The sequence below is a fragment of the Gymnoscopelus microlampas genome (assembly GCF_963454915.1).
Source record: "Gymnoscopelus microlampas genome assembly, chromosome: 4".
Taxonomy (NCBI): Eukaryota; Metazoa; Chordata; class Actinopteri; order Myctophiformes; family Myctophidae; genus Gymnoscopelus; species Gymnoscopelus microlampas.
Genome location: NC_139941.1, coordinates 29,633,025 through 29,649,263, shown reverse-complemented (window position 1 = coordinate 29,649,263; position 16,239 = coordinate 29,633,025).

Below are 16,239 nucleotides of genomic sequence, written 5' to 3'. Positions count from 1 at the left end.
ACTGATGTCATCAATATGACATTGTTCTGAAATCTTAGACTGTACAACAGGTATAGCCTGCCTGGGAAGGTAAAGGTCCCAGGTTCGATTCCAGCCCTCAGCAATGGCAGTACACGTTTGCTCCCTGTAGCAAGTCTAAGTTATGGCGGGCTGGCGAGAGGGATAGAGGGCAAACCACTCAAGCCTGCCAATGCTGGGTAACGCTGGGCAAGCTGATGATGTGGAACATTTTCTGCTTGTAAAGCACATATAATCTAAACAAAGTCCTTTCTATTGCCAATACATTTAATAGCATTTCTGAATCATTTTCTGAGTGCATCATGGCCTTACAGAACCTCCTCCTCTTGCCATTTTTCTGTCCTCAAAGTATGAGTTTCACAGAGCTATTAGCATTATTGTTCCCGGAATATCATGTCACATGTACCGTCTGCTGTCATTTACTTCTTCAATTGCCTCCTTTTTTTCTCTGACTCACTGTCCCTTGCCAATTCTCTCCTCTCTTTGTCTTTCTCATATCTCATGCAGAGACAGTCCGTTTCCTTCCTTGTCTTTCTCCTGTGTCCTTTTCGCTGCATCTGTCCCCATCAGTCACACTGTCTGCATGCATGCCTCCCCTATGAACACCACAAGATGTCGGCCTTCCGAGCTCCAATCCCTGCTAAGAAGAAACAGAATCATTAAAGGTTACGGTTTAAGATAAGAGAAGATAATATAAGATAAGACCTTTATTGATCATCCTTCAAGGGAAATGCAGTAAAATGTAGGGAAATTCAGTTGCAAAAGGCAGCACACAGTCAAGATACAGTTACAGGGTAAGAAAAGGTACTGTAGATACCGCAGGGTAAAGAGAAGACACCACATAAACCCTATTATACTTCACTGACCGGGGTCCCCCAGGGGTCCGTTCTTGGTCCCCTCCTTTTTTCCCTCTATACAAAATCTCTTTCCCAAAATAGCCGATCTGTAAGCTCACAACACGTTGCAATGTGACTCGTTGTGAGCTTGTAGATCTGCTATTTTCAGCGAATGCTCTCGAATTCTCGCCAAAGTTTTGCCTTTTATGACATGCACAGAATAATGAGGTTAAAACTACCCATGTAAATCAGTAGTGAGCTTTTTGTGTGTAAGTTAGTCAAAGCCTGAGAGGGGCAAAGAAGCTATTAGAATGTAGACCCAGAGTAGAACAATTAGAATGAGATTAGTCTGTTGTTGCTCTGTTGTATTGTTTCTTGGCTGTTCTGTTGTACTTTATTGATCCTTGAGAAGGGCAATGCCATTTTCATTTATTCTTTCACACACAAGAGGAGGCAACAACAGATGGAACTAGAAAAGTGCGCTCCTCTGAGTGCATATCTCTGCCAGGCTGGGTTACTGAGCCAGGGCTGTGTAAGTCGTGGGTTGCTGCCGTTATAGAGAGCAAGGCTGCTGGGCATCTGGGGAGAATAGCATGTCTACAACATATGTTGCAATTTTATGCATTTGGAGGTGCAACATGCAAGTGTAATTTAGTGTTCTGTCATGGCGATACATGGCGTTTTTATGTGAGAAATAGGCCCCTCCCTAAATGTATGAAGCTTAAACCCTTTTGACAGTCATTGTCACATGACTCACAAGATCATTTGTACTTGGTTGGGGGAAAAACAGGTTTCTGCAACAAACAGTGACATTAGTAGCGTTTATGGCACCCCCTATGGGTGGAAGTGAAATCACTTTTGGTTCTGCCTCTTATTCAAAATATTTCCAAAACTTTTCGAAAATAGTTGTTAATTTTAAGACATTTAACAATAGGGGTAGCCAGAGGCTATGGCTATTTTGGGGTCCTTGGCATGGGAAGCCCTGCCCTAATCACAAGACTTCCACCAAGGCTGTTGCTCTGAATGAATCAAAGCTTGACATACACAGGGCTGAGCTACTTTAATAGATCATTTTGCCAACATAATTAGACACTATTGAGCAAAAGATGAGTAAGAGAGAAGTGATGGGAAGCGATACAGGTATGAAGATGAATTTATCGCAATATCGAAACAAAATGTAGGTAAAATGTATGAGCCTAAGCTTGATGAGCCAAGGAATTAAGGGAACACAAGAGACAAAATAGGAACGAAAGGAAAAGAGAATTAAAGACAGACAACCAATGGCAATTAGATTATGCAAAGGTTTTATGAGTGAAATAAGTTTTGCATTAACTGTGATTATCCAAGAAGGGAAAAAGGAAAAACAGGAAAGGGACAGAGCAAGCTGAGGAGGATCAAGTCCTTCAATGTGTGCAACAGGCTGCTGTGGATATTCTACCAGTCTGTATTTGCCAGTGTCATCTTCTTGGGGCATTGGACGGTCATAAAAATTGTCTTAAAGGAATAGTTCACCCCAAAAATGACTTATTTTCTATCAATTACACACCCCATGAAGCCTTGAATTAATGGAGATTTTTTTGTTTTTGTCGCATTCCTGAGTCAATAATTTGATGGCCGGGTGCATTTCCCATAGGAGACACAAAGACTCTACTTTGTGTCTCCTACCGGAGACATTAGCCTGTAGGAGACGGTAATCAAATGATTGTCTTAGGAATAAAACAAAAAACATTCCATGAATTCAAGGCTTCATGGGGTGGGAAATTGATAGAAAATAAGACATTTTTGGGGTGAACTACTCCTTCTAAGAACAAACTATATCTTTAGTAGACTATCCTGATTTTATTACGACTTGACTGCGACAGAGGAACTGAGGAAGTGGCAGCGGTGGCCTAGTGGTTAGAGGGGCGGCCTTGATACCGGAAGGTCCCTAGTTCGATTCCCCAATTCATCACATCAATCATGAATCACCGCTGAATAGCCCTTGAGCAAGGCTTCCATGCAGGGTCCGGCTGGAAACAAGCTTCGTGCTTAGTCCGACACCCTGGGTAAACAACAAACTTTGCTTTGCTTTGCTTTGTCTGAAAGTCGGTTGGTGTAAGGCCGGAATTACTTACAGTAGATGTGGAAATTGCTACATCTCTTCTTCGTCCATGTCATTCTAGATGTACTGCAAGTGCATTTCCTGGTGGTTAGAGTACTGCATACTGCAGTGCACTTCCTCTGAACAGCAAAGAGCTGTGTGCTCCTTCTATGACATTTTGGCATCACACAGCATTTTATCAGTAACAGGCATGAATAATTAAGCCAATTTCCAAACCAATATGTTTGCAATTAAAGACAAAAGACAAATGTGCAAACATTAATTCAACCATGGCTGTTCTTGCATTATTGAAAGATGTCAACTGTACGTTTTAAAGAGAGCGTTTTCAGAGACAGGAATTATGTTTCCTGACATAATTGACTCTGTAGATGCTTTTTCTGTTTGTAGCCAGATACACATGAAAGAGAACTTTGTGCATGCATTTTATTTGTTTGCAATGCATCATGTTTGTATGTTGTATGTAAAATGTAAATACAGTGTTGCATTAATCACAAATGTAAAAGATAGACATGAACCCTTCCTATGATCAGACACAAGGCATTGCGCCTGAAGCACTCATTTCTTATTGTACAGTATGTATGTATGTATGTATGTATGTATGTATGTATGTATGTATGTATGTATGTATGTATGTATGTATGTATGTATGTATGTATGTATGTATGTATGTATGTATGTATGTATGTATGTATGTATGGTTTAGTCAATACAGCAGGTGTCAGGCTTGTCAGTGGCATGAAAAACCTTCTTTTCTCACTCCATTTGTGGTCTTTCTTTCTCCTCCTCTATTTTGCTTTATCTCACATACAGTGAGATAAAGCATCAGTATCAAAAGTGCAACAGGCTGTAAACCCTCTGTGTCTTGTATTGTGTCAGTAAAAGAGATTGGATCCAAATGGAGACATAATTCTTTATGATGAGACAGTTCACTGACAATCAAACTGACAGATCATCCCATCAGGATCCGTTATGAAACAGCAATCTCTGCTATACTGTAGAAAGAACGGTTCTCTGGCATGCAGAAAATTAACTCTGACACATTATCAATATGCCAGCTCTAAGGTCCTTGTACTCATGAACCAATAATTGTGCAACGATGCACTGGACAAAAAACTAAACAAAAGATCGCAAACCTTGCCGATCGTGGACAACAGGAGGCTGAAAAGAGAGCAATTTGTTTTTTGTCTTTCTCTTTTTTTAAATATTTTTCTGGGGCTTTTTATGCCTTTATTTAGATAGGGAAAGTAGGCTGACAGGAAATGGGGAGAGAGATGGGGGGGTGACACACAGCAAAGGTCATCGGGAACGCACGTCGAACCCGCGACACGCTGTCAGGGTGGCATTGCAGCCTAGGGTGCCTGGACCGTCACGCTACGGCCCAGGCAACAGAGAGCAATTTCGAGTTTTATTTGAAGTCACTCACCCCATCCTTGACACAGTTTCACAATACATGAGTGGCAAATTAATTGATCGTGATTATGATGTAAATCATCAAAGTATATTTTTTCCATCCCTCCTTTACTCAAAATGTGTCAGGTGGTGCTAGTAAGTCCCCTCATGTCTGGGATTGCCAGAGGAGAAAGGTATAGCTGATCACCATACTGTAGCATCTATCCCTCAAATTGCCACATAGAAATAACACAGCCAATGTCATTTCGGTGACGGTAGTTTCTAGCAAAAAAAGGTAGTAACTTTGACGTGGGTCGAACATCCGACGGAAATAGCAGATCTACAAGCTGTGTCAAATTGCAACGTGTTATGAGCTTGTAGATCATCTACTTTCTGCTAAGTTATTTAGTGCAGAGGGAAAAAGGAGGAGGCCAAGTAATAGACCCCTGGGGGATCTCCAGTCAACTAAGTATATATTCCCAGTATGACATTGACAGTAGGTGATTCAATGAAAATGACCCAGTGCAGCAAATAGACATCCTGCAGCCAAGCACTTTACGGGAGAGCTCCAAAATGACATACCGTATAATCAGATTTTGTTAGTAAGTTAAACACATTCAGAATCATCTGTAAATTCCAGGAAACTCTGTCTGTCTGTCTGTCTGTCTGTCTGTCTGTCTGTCTGTGACATCATAAACTGGCCTCCAACGTCTCTGATAAAGGGTACTGCGCGGGTGCTGCAGTGCACGCAAATGAGAAGTACTGCACTAGTTTACCTAAAAGTCAGAACTGAAATCGGCACGTAAATATGAAAATAAGGCATACATATCTTGTCAGATTTAAGAATGATGTTGTTTAATAGCTATTGGGGTCAGAGCGGCTTGAAGAATTGAGTGGATCGATATTGCAACAAACTGGTGTTATGGCTGCATAATTACAAATGGTTGAAGTACTATGCGCTCAGACACGGTGTGGACCCTTAGTGCACAGTAGCAATTTTGTCATAGTCCTGCATGAGCCGTGCACTGCATGAAGCATGACTTGGGCTTTAGCCCTCCATTAGTTCACCGGGGATAATCACCGCTGTTAAATCACATCAGCTGATCCTATATAAAGTCTATCTTTCGAAACATTGAAGAATCAATTCAGTTTAGTTTAGTTAAACTGGTTTAGGTTAGTTTATGTTGGGGGTGGAACTCAATCAAACAGAAACATAAAAATATTGGTTCTGCTCAGAACGAATCGATTGAAATGCAATAAATGATGATGTTTTTCTCACTAATCTTTTGTCAGACCCCGATTCTGGCTAAAGAGTATAGTGAGAAAATCACCTTTCATTAGGCTACAATTCACTACTATTTCCCCCCTACAACAATAGGTAGAGCGGCTGCCTATCAGTTTGTCATTGAGGAAGTAATGACAAACTAAAGTAATAAAACATGTTTTATCTGGGATTTGCAATACATTACCAGATGATAAATTTAACTGCTGTTAAATGTCACACTGTTATACAGGTACGTCGGCAATGAATGCACTATAAGTAACATTAATCAGCTTAATTAGCTGTCACTAACTATCGCTATCTTTCTTTGGTGTTCTTCACCAGTTGTTATTCATCCCTGCTTTTTCACACACACAATATGACCCCACTGAAGTGAAACGTGACGTGTTGGGGATGATGTCAGCTGTTTAAAATTAAGAACTCATAATTAGGGGCACAGTGGACATAAAAACTGCAGCCTCTCTCTCGTGTCTATGCCTTATAGAAGGTCACATGCCTCTCAGAGAATCCCTTCATTTCAGTGGTCTCCAAAGGACACCATTTAGATCTCCATGACCCCATTTCTTAACATCATAGCATGGAAATACCAGAGCAGAGATCACACACTGCTTCTATCTGCCATTAGACTTTCAAACACGTGTTAATCCTTTTTCCTTCTTTTTTTTAAAAGCCTTTCTTCCTTGCTATACAGTAACGAGTGGAGAGTTAAGGGAAAGACAGGAGGAGGGAGTGGAAATGCCACAAGCCTGGTCCATATAACTGCCCACATCCCTGTCCATATATATCACTATCCATATCACTGTCCTTATCAACGGCCATCACTGTCCAAGTGTCCATATCACTGTCCATATCACTGTCCTTATCAACGGCCATCACTGTCTATATCACTGTCCTTATCAACGCCCATATTACTGTCCATATCACTGTCATTATCAATATCATCACATGGCACATGGTATAGAATTTTTCCTAAGTTTACTGAACAGACACGGTTCAGTTGATCAGTACACGTACTACAAGAGCAGTTAGGATACATAATGATTGTCTAAATATGGATACAGATACAAACATATGGCTACCAGTTTTATTTTCCATTGAAATAATATTTTGCTTTGCTTTAGCGGCTTTGGGAAAAGAAAAAATGATTACAGATTTGGAAGAAATAAAACTTATGCCTGATTTTCATGCACCAATGAAACCAATATGTTTCTGTAATCAAGAGCAGGAGAAAGTCAAGTCAGCAGCCTAATTACAGGCCGTGTAATGAACCACCTGCTGTGAGATGGTGCTGCTGAAATGTTTATGAACAGAAGTGTTGTAGACTCGGCACGCACATGGAACCGTGCACGCGCGCGCACACACACACACACACACACACACACACACACACACACACACACACACACACACACACACACACACACACACACACACACACACCATGCTGTTCACATGCATATACTGTACTGTACGCACTCAGGCACTTACATGCCTGCAAGCACAATTTCACACAGACATACACATAGATTACACACAAACACGCACATATGCAATGATGCTGTTGAACACAAATTACCCCAAAAATAAACTGTGAAGTGATTAATAATTGCAGAGCAAATATTCGTCAGTCCACCCACTGTAACCGGAATTGCATACTCCCATGGGTGCTTGCCCTTGCACGCACACGTGCACACAGACCCACACACAGACACACACACACACACACACACACACACACACACACACACACACACACACACACACACACACAGAGCTCCCATTGTACAAAAACCCACTTGCACAAATCCAGTTGCATACAAATGACCCGGAAATAAACCAAAAGATGATGAATACTTAAAGAGCAAACCGTTGATGCACCCAATGTGAGCGACATCATACACACAACCACCCACACCCTCCCTTGGCTGCCCATCTAACCTTTTATCTCCAGATGATGAATGGAGGGTGTGCAGGATTCTGCCTCCTCGATATTGTTGCCAATTTTCTCCCTCCACGGCTTTCAAACTCTAACAGATACTTTCTGAACTTTCAATTCATCATTCTGGACAGTGTCCACTTCACCAGATGAACTGAGCACAAAGGTCATAGCCACACACACACACACACACACACACACACACACACACACACACACACACACACACACACACACACACACACACACACACACACACACACACACACACACACACACACACACACGTGCATACACAAACATGCACCCGGACAGGCATTCACACAGCCACGCATGCAAGCACAACCACACACACACTTCCAGCTAATACTCCTCTCATGGGCACAGATTGAACTAACCCCATCTGTGACCTCACTCAACGCTATAGCTCAGGACTCGGTCACACAACCTTGCCATCCAGAATTGGGGGCAAATAAAGGTATTTTTGACCTACTGTAATTTAAGTCCTAATTTGAAGGTATCGACATACCTACGGATTTCTGCATAGAAAAAGATTGGGTCGCAAAATGATATTCCACTGTGAAACAGCTGTTTAAATCAGGTTTTTTGACAGCCTGTGCAGAATTTAACACGGAAGCGCTTTCTGCACAGGCTGTCAAAAGCCTGATTTATACAGCTGTTTCACAGCGGAATACCATTTTACCACCCGGTTTTTACAACAGACATCCATAGGAACATTTCACTACCTTCAAATTAGCTATAGGACCTTGTAAAATAGGTCAACAATAACTTTATTCACCCGACACACCCAATTCTGGATGGCAACACTGTAGCTCGGAACTACAGTCTCGAACTACAGCGATGGGTAAGGTCACAGGTGGGGCCTAAGATTAAACATACTGTACCACAAATTAAGTGTATGCATACCACAAAGAAGTGTTAGATGTTATCAAATTCCTAATTTCGCTTGGCAGACTGTTTCTTCCTTATAACAAAAGGCCATGGTACCGTAGGTAATAGGTTTTCACCTACTGATGTCACTTGTGTTGCACTGATATTGATGACCATTTGATCATTGTTCTGCTAGAGAACTTCCGTCAATGATAAGATAAAGTAACATGAATAATAGTCTTCTCACTTTCCTTTATGATGTACTACAGTTGGACTTAGTTTTCAAAATGTCAGAGGCTGTTTTGTTTGTCTGTTTATGTGCTAAAATAGTGATTATGAATGCAATCAGAGTGAATGGAATTGCTGCTTCCAGTTTCTGTATCTTTTGCAAAGCATAGAAGCAACAGATAAAGTTGATTAACAATTTATTTCATTCGTAGCTATACAATCTGAGGTTCATACGAAAGTTCAACATTGCTTTACCCACATTCTTTCAGTGGATTGGTATTATTGCAATTTCCTAATTTGAAAATGGATCATTCATTCTTTGTCCAATGTCGTCCTGTTCAATCTTCTCATCTGTTATGTTATCATTTTATGTCTTTCTCAAGACATTGTTTTTAATCTCTTCTCTTCCGTCCGACTTAGTTTTTGTTTTTATTATATTTATTTATTATAATATATTTTTATAAAATTATATTATTATATTATATTATTATTATTATTATATATATTTTTATTATAAAATTCTTGTAATTAGTACTACAGGATAAAAGGACAGTGTCTGAATCCTATAATAGCCAGAGATCTACAATTAATAAAGACCGAGCACAAGATAACTGACACGATACTCTGAACTTTAACAGAGATAGGATTTTTTTCATGGTCCTGACTCTCTTGCTCTTCCGCCCTCTGTTTTGTTCTGATCCTGTTCTCTTGCTCCATGTGTTGTTTTTTTTGCTCTTTTGAGTCCCTTCCGGCTTTGTAAATATAAAATTCCATCACAACCATACTGTACTATACATATACATGCTATATTAAGCCTGATTTGTATATTATGTTCGGCCAAGCCGGATGCACCGTGGTGGATTTGAAGCCCTAGACTCCAAAAAAGAAATATTTCAAACATGCAACGGGCGCGTTTCTGCTAATCAGCCTTCAGCGTTCATCAGCATACTCAGATGAAGGCTGATTAGTTGAAATGTGTCCGTTGCTTCTCCCGGTGAAGTTAAATGAATTTGTTAAAGGACATAGTGCTGTCTTCTTTCTCTTCACATTCCATTCCTTGGCCGTGGACATTTACAGTGCTTAAAGGAGTAGTTCACCCAAACAATGACAAATTTTCTAATGCCGGGTCATCAGTAAATAGGAGACTCTTTGAGTCTCCTACCAGAGACTCCGCCGGTCATCAAATTATTGGCTTAGGAATGCGACAAAAACTAAAAAATATCCATGAATTCAGGGCTTCATGGGGTGCCATTTTTTGCCTTTAACCAATTAAAACCAAAATACGTTGTTGATATGTCAAATACGGAAACAGCCAATCTACAAGCTCGCCGAATGTTTGCTGATTATTGCAGAATGTTTTCCTATTATGACATTCCCAGAATAGTGACACCAGATAATGGTAATATTTTGTTTTTAATCATCGATATTGTGATAAAAATCTACATATTGTGATATAACAAAAAATAATGTTTATATCACCAATGCCTAATCCACACGTCCTCCAAATGCTTTATAACATATAAAACATTATGCATATGTATGAGTAACTATAGTTGTACAGTAGAGTGTTAGATTATAATGCATTATAAGTATGTTTACAATGCGTTATATAGACATGGGCCTGCTAAAGTGATACCGTAGTGTTGTTTGTTACTTAGCTATCCTGTGGTTATTGCATCTGATTTAAGTGTGATTTGGATTTTCATATCATTCAGTGTGAGTGTGTACTGAGGAGGTGCAATAGGGCTGAATAGAGGGACATACATCATAATTAACCCAAAATAGGAATAGACTAGATAGTGTTTTTAAACAAAAGTGTAGAGCGATATTTCCCGGTTATTTCTATGGATATCTACAAAATATAAAATAAAGTGTCCAGAACATTAGCTATGTCTATTGTCAACCTGTGGAAATTTAGAACAATAGTCAATAACAATATCTTAAGTGTCCTGTTCTTCCAGAATTAAGGCAAATGAATAATACTGCTCCAAAGTGACGCTGCCCGGGTTATATCTACCCGGAGATTATTTATTTGGTTGTGGTGATGTCCTTATGATTTGGTCTATACAGCAAAATCCTCAGTCTTGATACAGTATAACAATTTAAACCCAATATACTTGACCAGTTGACCAGGGTCCCCCAGGGCTCTACTTGGTCCATTCCTTTCTTCCCTTTAACCCAAACCTCTTTGGTGAAAATACGCAATCTACAAGATGGCAGATCTGCTATTTTTGACGAATGTTCGCCCCCCAGAATAGGGATGCTAGGGTTCATGCGGTTAACTCGGAGAGTGCAAAGATATCAGACCCTTTCAGCTTCTAGGAATATTGATTGAATGACTGTCCGACATCTTTGCAATATGTGGATTTCCCCTTTGTTGCAGGAAACAGCTGTGTCCAGACTTGCGTTGCCTTGGAGGACAAACAGAGGTTGAGTGAAATGAGTGAAACCTACTGGAGTTTTGCTTTTATTTACATAACAGTCGATTTCTTCAAGGTCAGAGTGAGAAATCTAATAGCATCTCTGAGGAGAACACCCCTCAGACTTAGACACTGTCAAACGGGCACTACTGTTTGACTGTGTGTGCATGCCCATACACACTCAAGGACCCACATCTATCCACATGCACGTACAGTATTTACATTCATGCACACACACACACACACACACACACACACACACACACACACACACACACACACACACACACACACACACACACACACACACACACACACACACACACACACACACACACACACACACACCACTCATCACTTTAACCTCTTGCCCGCAGCTGAGCATTAGTGTTTGTGTCCTTGCCTGAAACCACATCAGATTCACAGTTGGAACCTCACAGAAAGCATTGGAGAGAATGCATGTATGTGTTGTCCATGGACATGTATGATTGTCCATAAAGACAATATTCACTGTTGATAGACTGTATTCATACATTTATGTAAATGTTTTTATTTTGGTTGATTTCTTTTTGTGTGTGCTGTGGATAGATTAGGCCTATGTATTATTTTGACTCATGCTCAGGTTGCCTCTAAAAACATAAATTGAAAAATTGTTTAAATAATTTGGTGATGCTTGATGCACCATTGAGCAAAAAGGAAAATATGCATTTATAAAAATATATAGGCCGCTCGAGTGGTGCTGTACCTGTTCACCACCATGGAGCCCAGGGTTTCAAATTTACTGTGGTGCATCCAGTTTGACTAGGCCTCTATACAAACACAATTGGCCTACAACATATATACAGTCTATCAACAGTGAGTATGAATTAATTGAAGTATATATAGTCTATCAACAATCCATATATGAATACATACAAGTACCGTGTCTCACCAGTTATGCTTAACAAGCATTTGTCAAGGCTCTGTAATGTACACCCTAGTAGTCCATGTGCAAGTACTCCAGAGTCACAGCAGGGGTCAGTAATCCAAAAGAACAGACAGTGCCAGAGTCAAAGCAGGAGTCAGTAATCGAAAAGAACATAACAGGCAGTGCAGGTCTTAAGCTCTCATAAGCTCTCTTAAGCTTGATTGTGGAACCCGATGGCTACTGGCACAAATAAATATCAAGACGGGAGGGGTTCTCCAGGATAGCATTCAGCTTCCTCCTCACCCTCCCAACCACCTCCAGATTGTCCAGTTCAACTTCAACTACAGTACAGAGCTGGCATTCCTCACCAGCTTGTTCAGTTTGTTGGCATTTGATTTGCTGTGTGTGTGTGTGTGTGTGTGTGTGTGTGTGTGTGTGTGTGTGTGTGTGTGTGTGTGTGTGTGTGTGTGTGTGTGTGGCGCCGTTCTCTATCACCCAAGTGATCACTTTCTACTCTCAAGGATCCGGAAATAACGTTATCCGAAGATTTCCGCCTCCGTCCACTTCCTGTTTAGATTTTTCATGAAAACGGCTGTGTCTTGAGTTGACTTTTTGGCCCTGCCTATAAATAGATGTGTCACTTTGAAAGAGTCTTGGCCTCTTTCAAAGTGAGGTAAGACAGGAGTAATCACGAAATGGCTGAGAAATGGCGGAGTAACACTTAAGACAGGATTAATCTAGTAATACTTAAGACAGGATTAATCAGGAACAGTACTGGCGGAGACCTGTGCTCTGAGGAGCACATTTTCTAGTTACTACTGTTTTTCAGCAAATTGTCAAGTCCCCTGTCAATCTTATTACCATTGAGATCATCAGTCAGTAATTAGAAATAATTTATGGCACTTTAGAGCTTAAAAATCACACCCAGTGTGAAGTGAGCGGTGTGGTCATCACAGTGATGGAAGCTCACTTAAAAACTAGAAAATGTGCTCCTCGGAGCACAGGTCTCCGCCAGGCGAGGTGGTAAAACTGTTCTTGATTAATTCTGTCTTACCTATTTATATTACATATTGTGATGTCACGTGAAGCTTGACCAATGTTAGGTGTTCACAGGACGGACACACACACACACGGACGGACAAAGTGAAAACATACTCTCCACCATGCCTTCGGCCTGGCGTAGACTTCGGCCTTGGGTCCACTTTCTGACATCTTCTTTAAGAATGCGGCACCAGCTTCATCAACTTGAACGTCTTCTAGTTCTTTAAGTGATCTGTAGCGTCTCCTCTTACTGGTGTAATGTGCTCGTTGATGTTGTCTTTCATCTATTGAATACTGTGACCAGTGCCTTCTTTTCCTTTCGATGTTCTTTACAGACTCTTGTACTTTTTCTTCCAGAGAATGTAGCAATCTTTGCTGTGTCATGTTGTCAGCATTTGTGGCTCGTCTTCGTTTTTTGTCATTTAGGGATTCAAGTGCTCTTTGTCTCTGTTTCTTAGCTTTGGCCTTCTGCTGTCGGCGTTGCGCCTTTGCTTCTTCATGAGGTTTCAGACGATGATTTCCTGCTTCTTCAGTTTGCGTAATGAGAGTTAGTTGCATTGTGTGATCTCAGCTGTGATCTCTGTTTGTACTGGAAAGTACTGTTCCTGATTAATCATGTCTTACCTATTTATATTACATATTGTCATGTGTCACTTGACCAATTATTTGGAGGTGTAATAAGATAGTACGTTTCTGAGAGAGAGAGAGAGAGAGAGAGAGAGAGAGAGAGAGAGAGAGAGAGAGAGAGAGAGAGAGAGAGAGAGAGAGAGAGAGAGAGAGAGAGAGAGAGAGAGAGAGAGAGAGAGAGAGAGAGAATAATATTTTCCAGTAACAATCCTGTTTTGACTGGTGTACAGGAGGTGTTCATTAGGTATACTCATTACATTACAGTCATTTAGCAGACGCTTTTATCCAAAGCGACTTTCAATAAGTGCATTCAACTACTCAAACTCGGGCCCAGGGGCCTATTCCGGCCCGCAAAGGAATTTTGATTGGCCCCCAATCAATCAATCAATAAAACAACACATACACACAGTCAATATACCTCACTCAAAAACTTTGACTGCTCAAAAGGGGCTTTTGTTTTGCTACTGTAGGATGCTCTCTTTCTCTATCTCTTCAGAGCTTTAGCATTCTGGCCTAGAAATTCTCATCTGTATTCTGTTGTGTTATTGGACAAATGGGGTGAATGTCCTTAGCTTTCTGTCTCCTCTAATGCACCATAAGTGCTACTGCTAGATCAAGCAGTGTGAGATGTAATATATATTCCTACACAAGCAGACTGATGTGGAGGTGAATAATGCTGTAATGAGTATAAGTGGCCAGACAGAGAGACTACACACACACACACACACACACACACACACACACACACACACACACACACACACACACACACACACACACACACACACACACACACACACACTGAGTGCGACTATCAGAGAGACCAGTAAAGAAGAAAAAGGACAGAGGAAACGTGAAGAGCAAAACCAGAAAGAATGAGAGATGGGGAGAGAGAAAGACAAAGAGGAGGACAAACGTAAGGAGAGTAAAATAGAGAAATGAGACAGTAAGGACATTGCAGAGATGTGGGGCTCTTGGGAGTCAGTAAGCACAGCTGTAGATAAAGTGCTCTGTGTGTGAGCTCTCTCTGGCTGCATTACTACTCATACCATTAGCTGCTCTGCTGATTAATGGCAAAACCATCAGCCCAGAGCACAGCAGCAGTGTCATGCACATCATGCATATCATACCATGATTCAAACTCTGAAGCAGGGCATGGATGAGATAAGACTGAACCACGCATTGCCTACCAAGGAACACTGGCATCCTTATTGTCTATTGGATCAACCTGGCAAAGATTTAAATAAATGTGTGCATCGTGGCTACGAGCTCTCTTCGTTTTTGTATACTATTACATATACTATATACATACTACTATATACAACCTAGCAATTAAAAAAAAACGCATGAAAATGTATGCATTTTATTTCTTCAAATTCAACCTATGAATGTGACATTAGTTGTATTGTGCACATTGTCACACTGCCACAATGAGCATTCTCAGTTTTCATTTCATGGCTGTTTTGAATGGTTTGGCTATCTCAGGAGAGGGACGAGAAGAAAATGTAAGCAGATATACAGACTACCTCACCTGCAGACCGCACACACTACATCAGACTGCAGGGCAGACTGTCAGATGTGCTAGTGAGCAGCACTGGTGCTCCACCCTTCCTGTTCACCCTCTACACCTCTGACTTACGTTTCAACTCGAAAATTGGAACGTGCCACATACAGAAGTTATCTGATGACCTCTCCATTGTCAGTTGTATCGTGAATGACAACGAGTAGTACAGAGCCCTGGTGTAGAGCTTCATTGAGTGGTGGAACAGCAACCACCTCACCACTTCAGCTCAACATAGGCAAGATCAAGGAGCAGGTGGTGGACTACCAAGGGAGCAATAACAGACTGCCAACTCCCAAGCAGTCGGTTGGACTGACTGTCTGTCTGTCTGTCTGTCTGTCCGTCTGAATTTAGAATCAAGAGGGTCTTTTTGTACTGTGTGTGTGGTGACACTCACACAGTACAAGCAGTGAAATGCTAGTGAGGCAAGTTCCACACAACTGTGCTAACAGCAATAAATATAAACAGAAATAAATGCAATTCAAATAAATACTATTAATTGTCTCCGCCAAGCCGAAAGGCATGGCGAGAGAGTATGTTTTACCCTCCGTCCGTCCGTCCGTCCGTCCGTGTGTGTGTGTGTGTGTCCTGTCCGTGTGTTAGCAGCTAATCTCTGGCACCGTTGGCCCGGTCGCTGCGAAACTGTGCACACACACTCTCTGGATGCCAATTCAGAACCTCTGCCTCAAACTTTTCACATGGGCCTGTTATAGCGCCACCTGGAGGCCGAAACCATTTTTTTTACATTACTCCTACAGATTTTATCCAAACGTCATGCAAAACGGTACACAGTATCTCTAGTCATGTGATCAACACGGATCTGTACGATTTCCCATATTCCATCCTCATTGGCTACGGTTTGCTTCCAAAATTTGCAGGATTGGTCCGTGTTGAACAAAATGACTCAAATCATGAACGCAGCTTGCGATTTCCGCGAAATTTCACAAACACATTCCCACTAGGCCAAGGAAGAAATGCCACCCTTTTTCACATTGGCCTGTT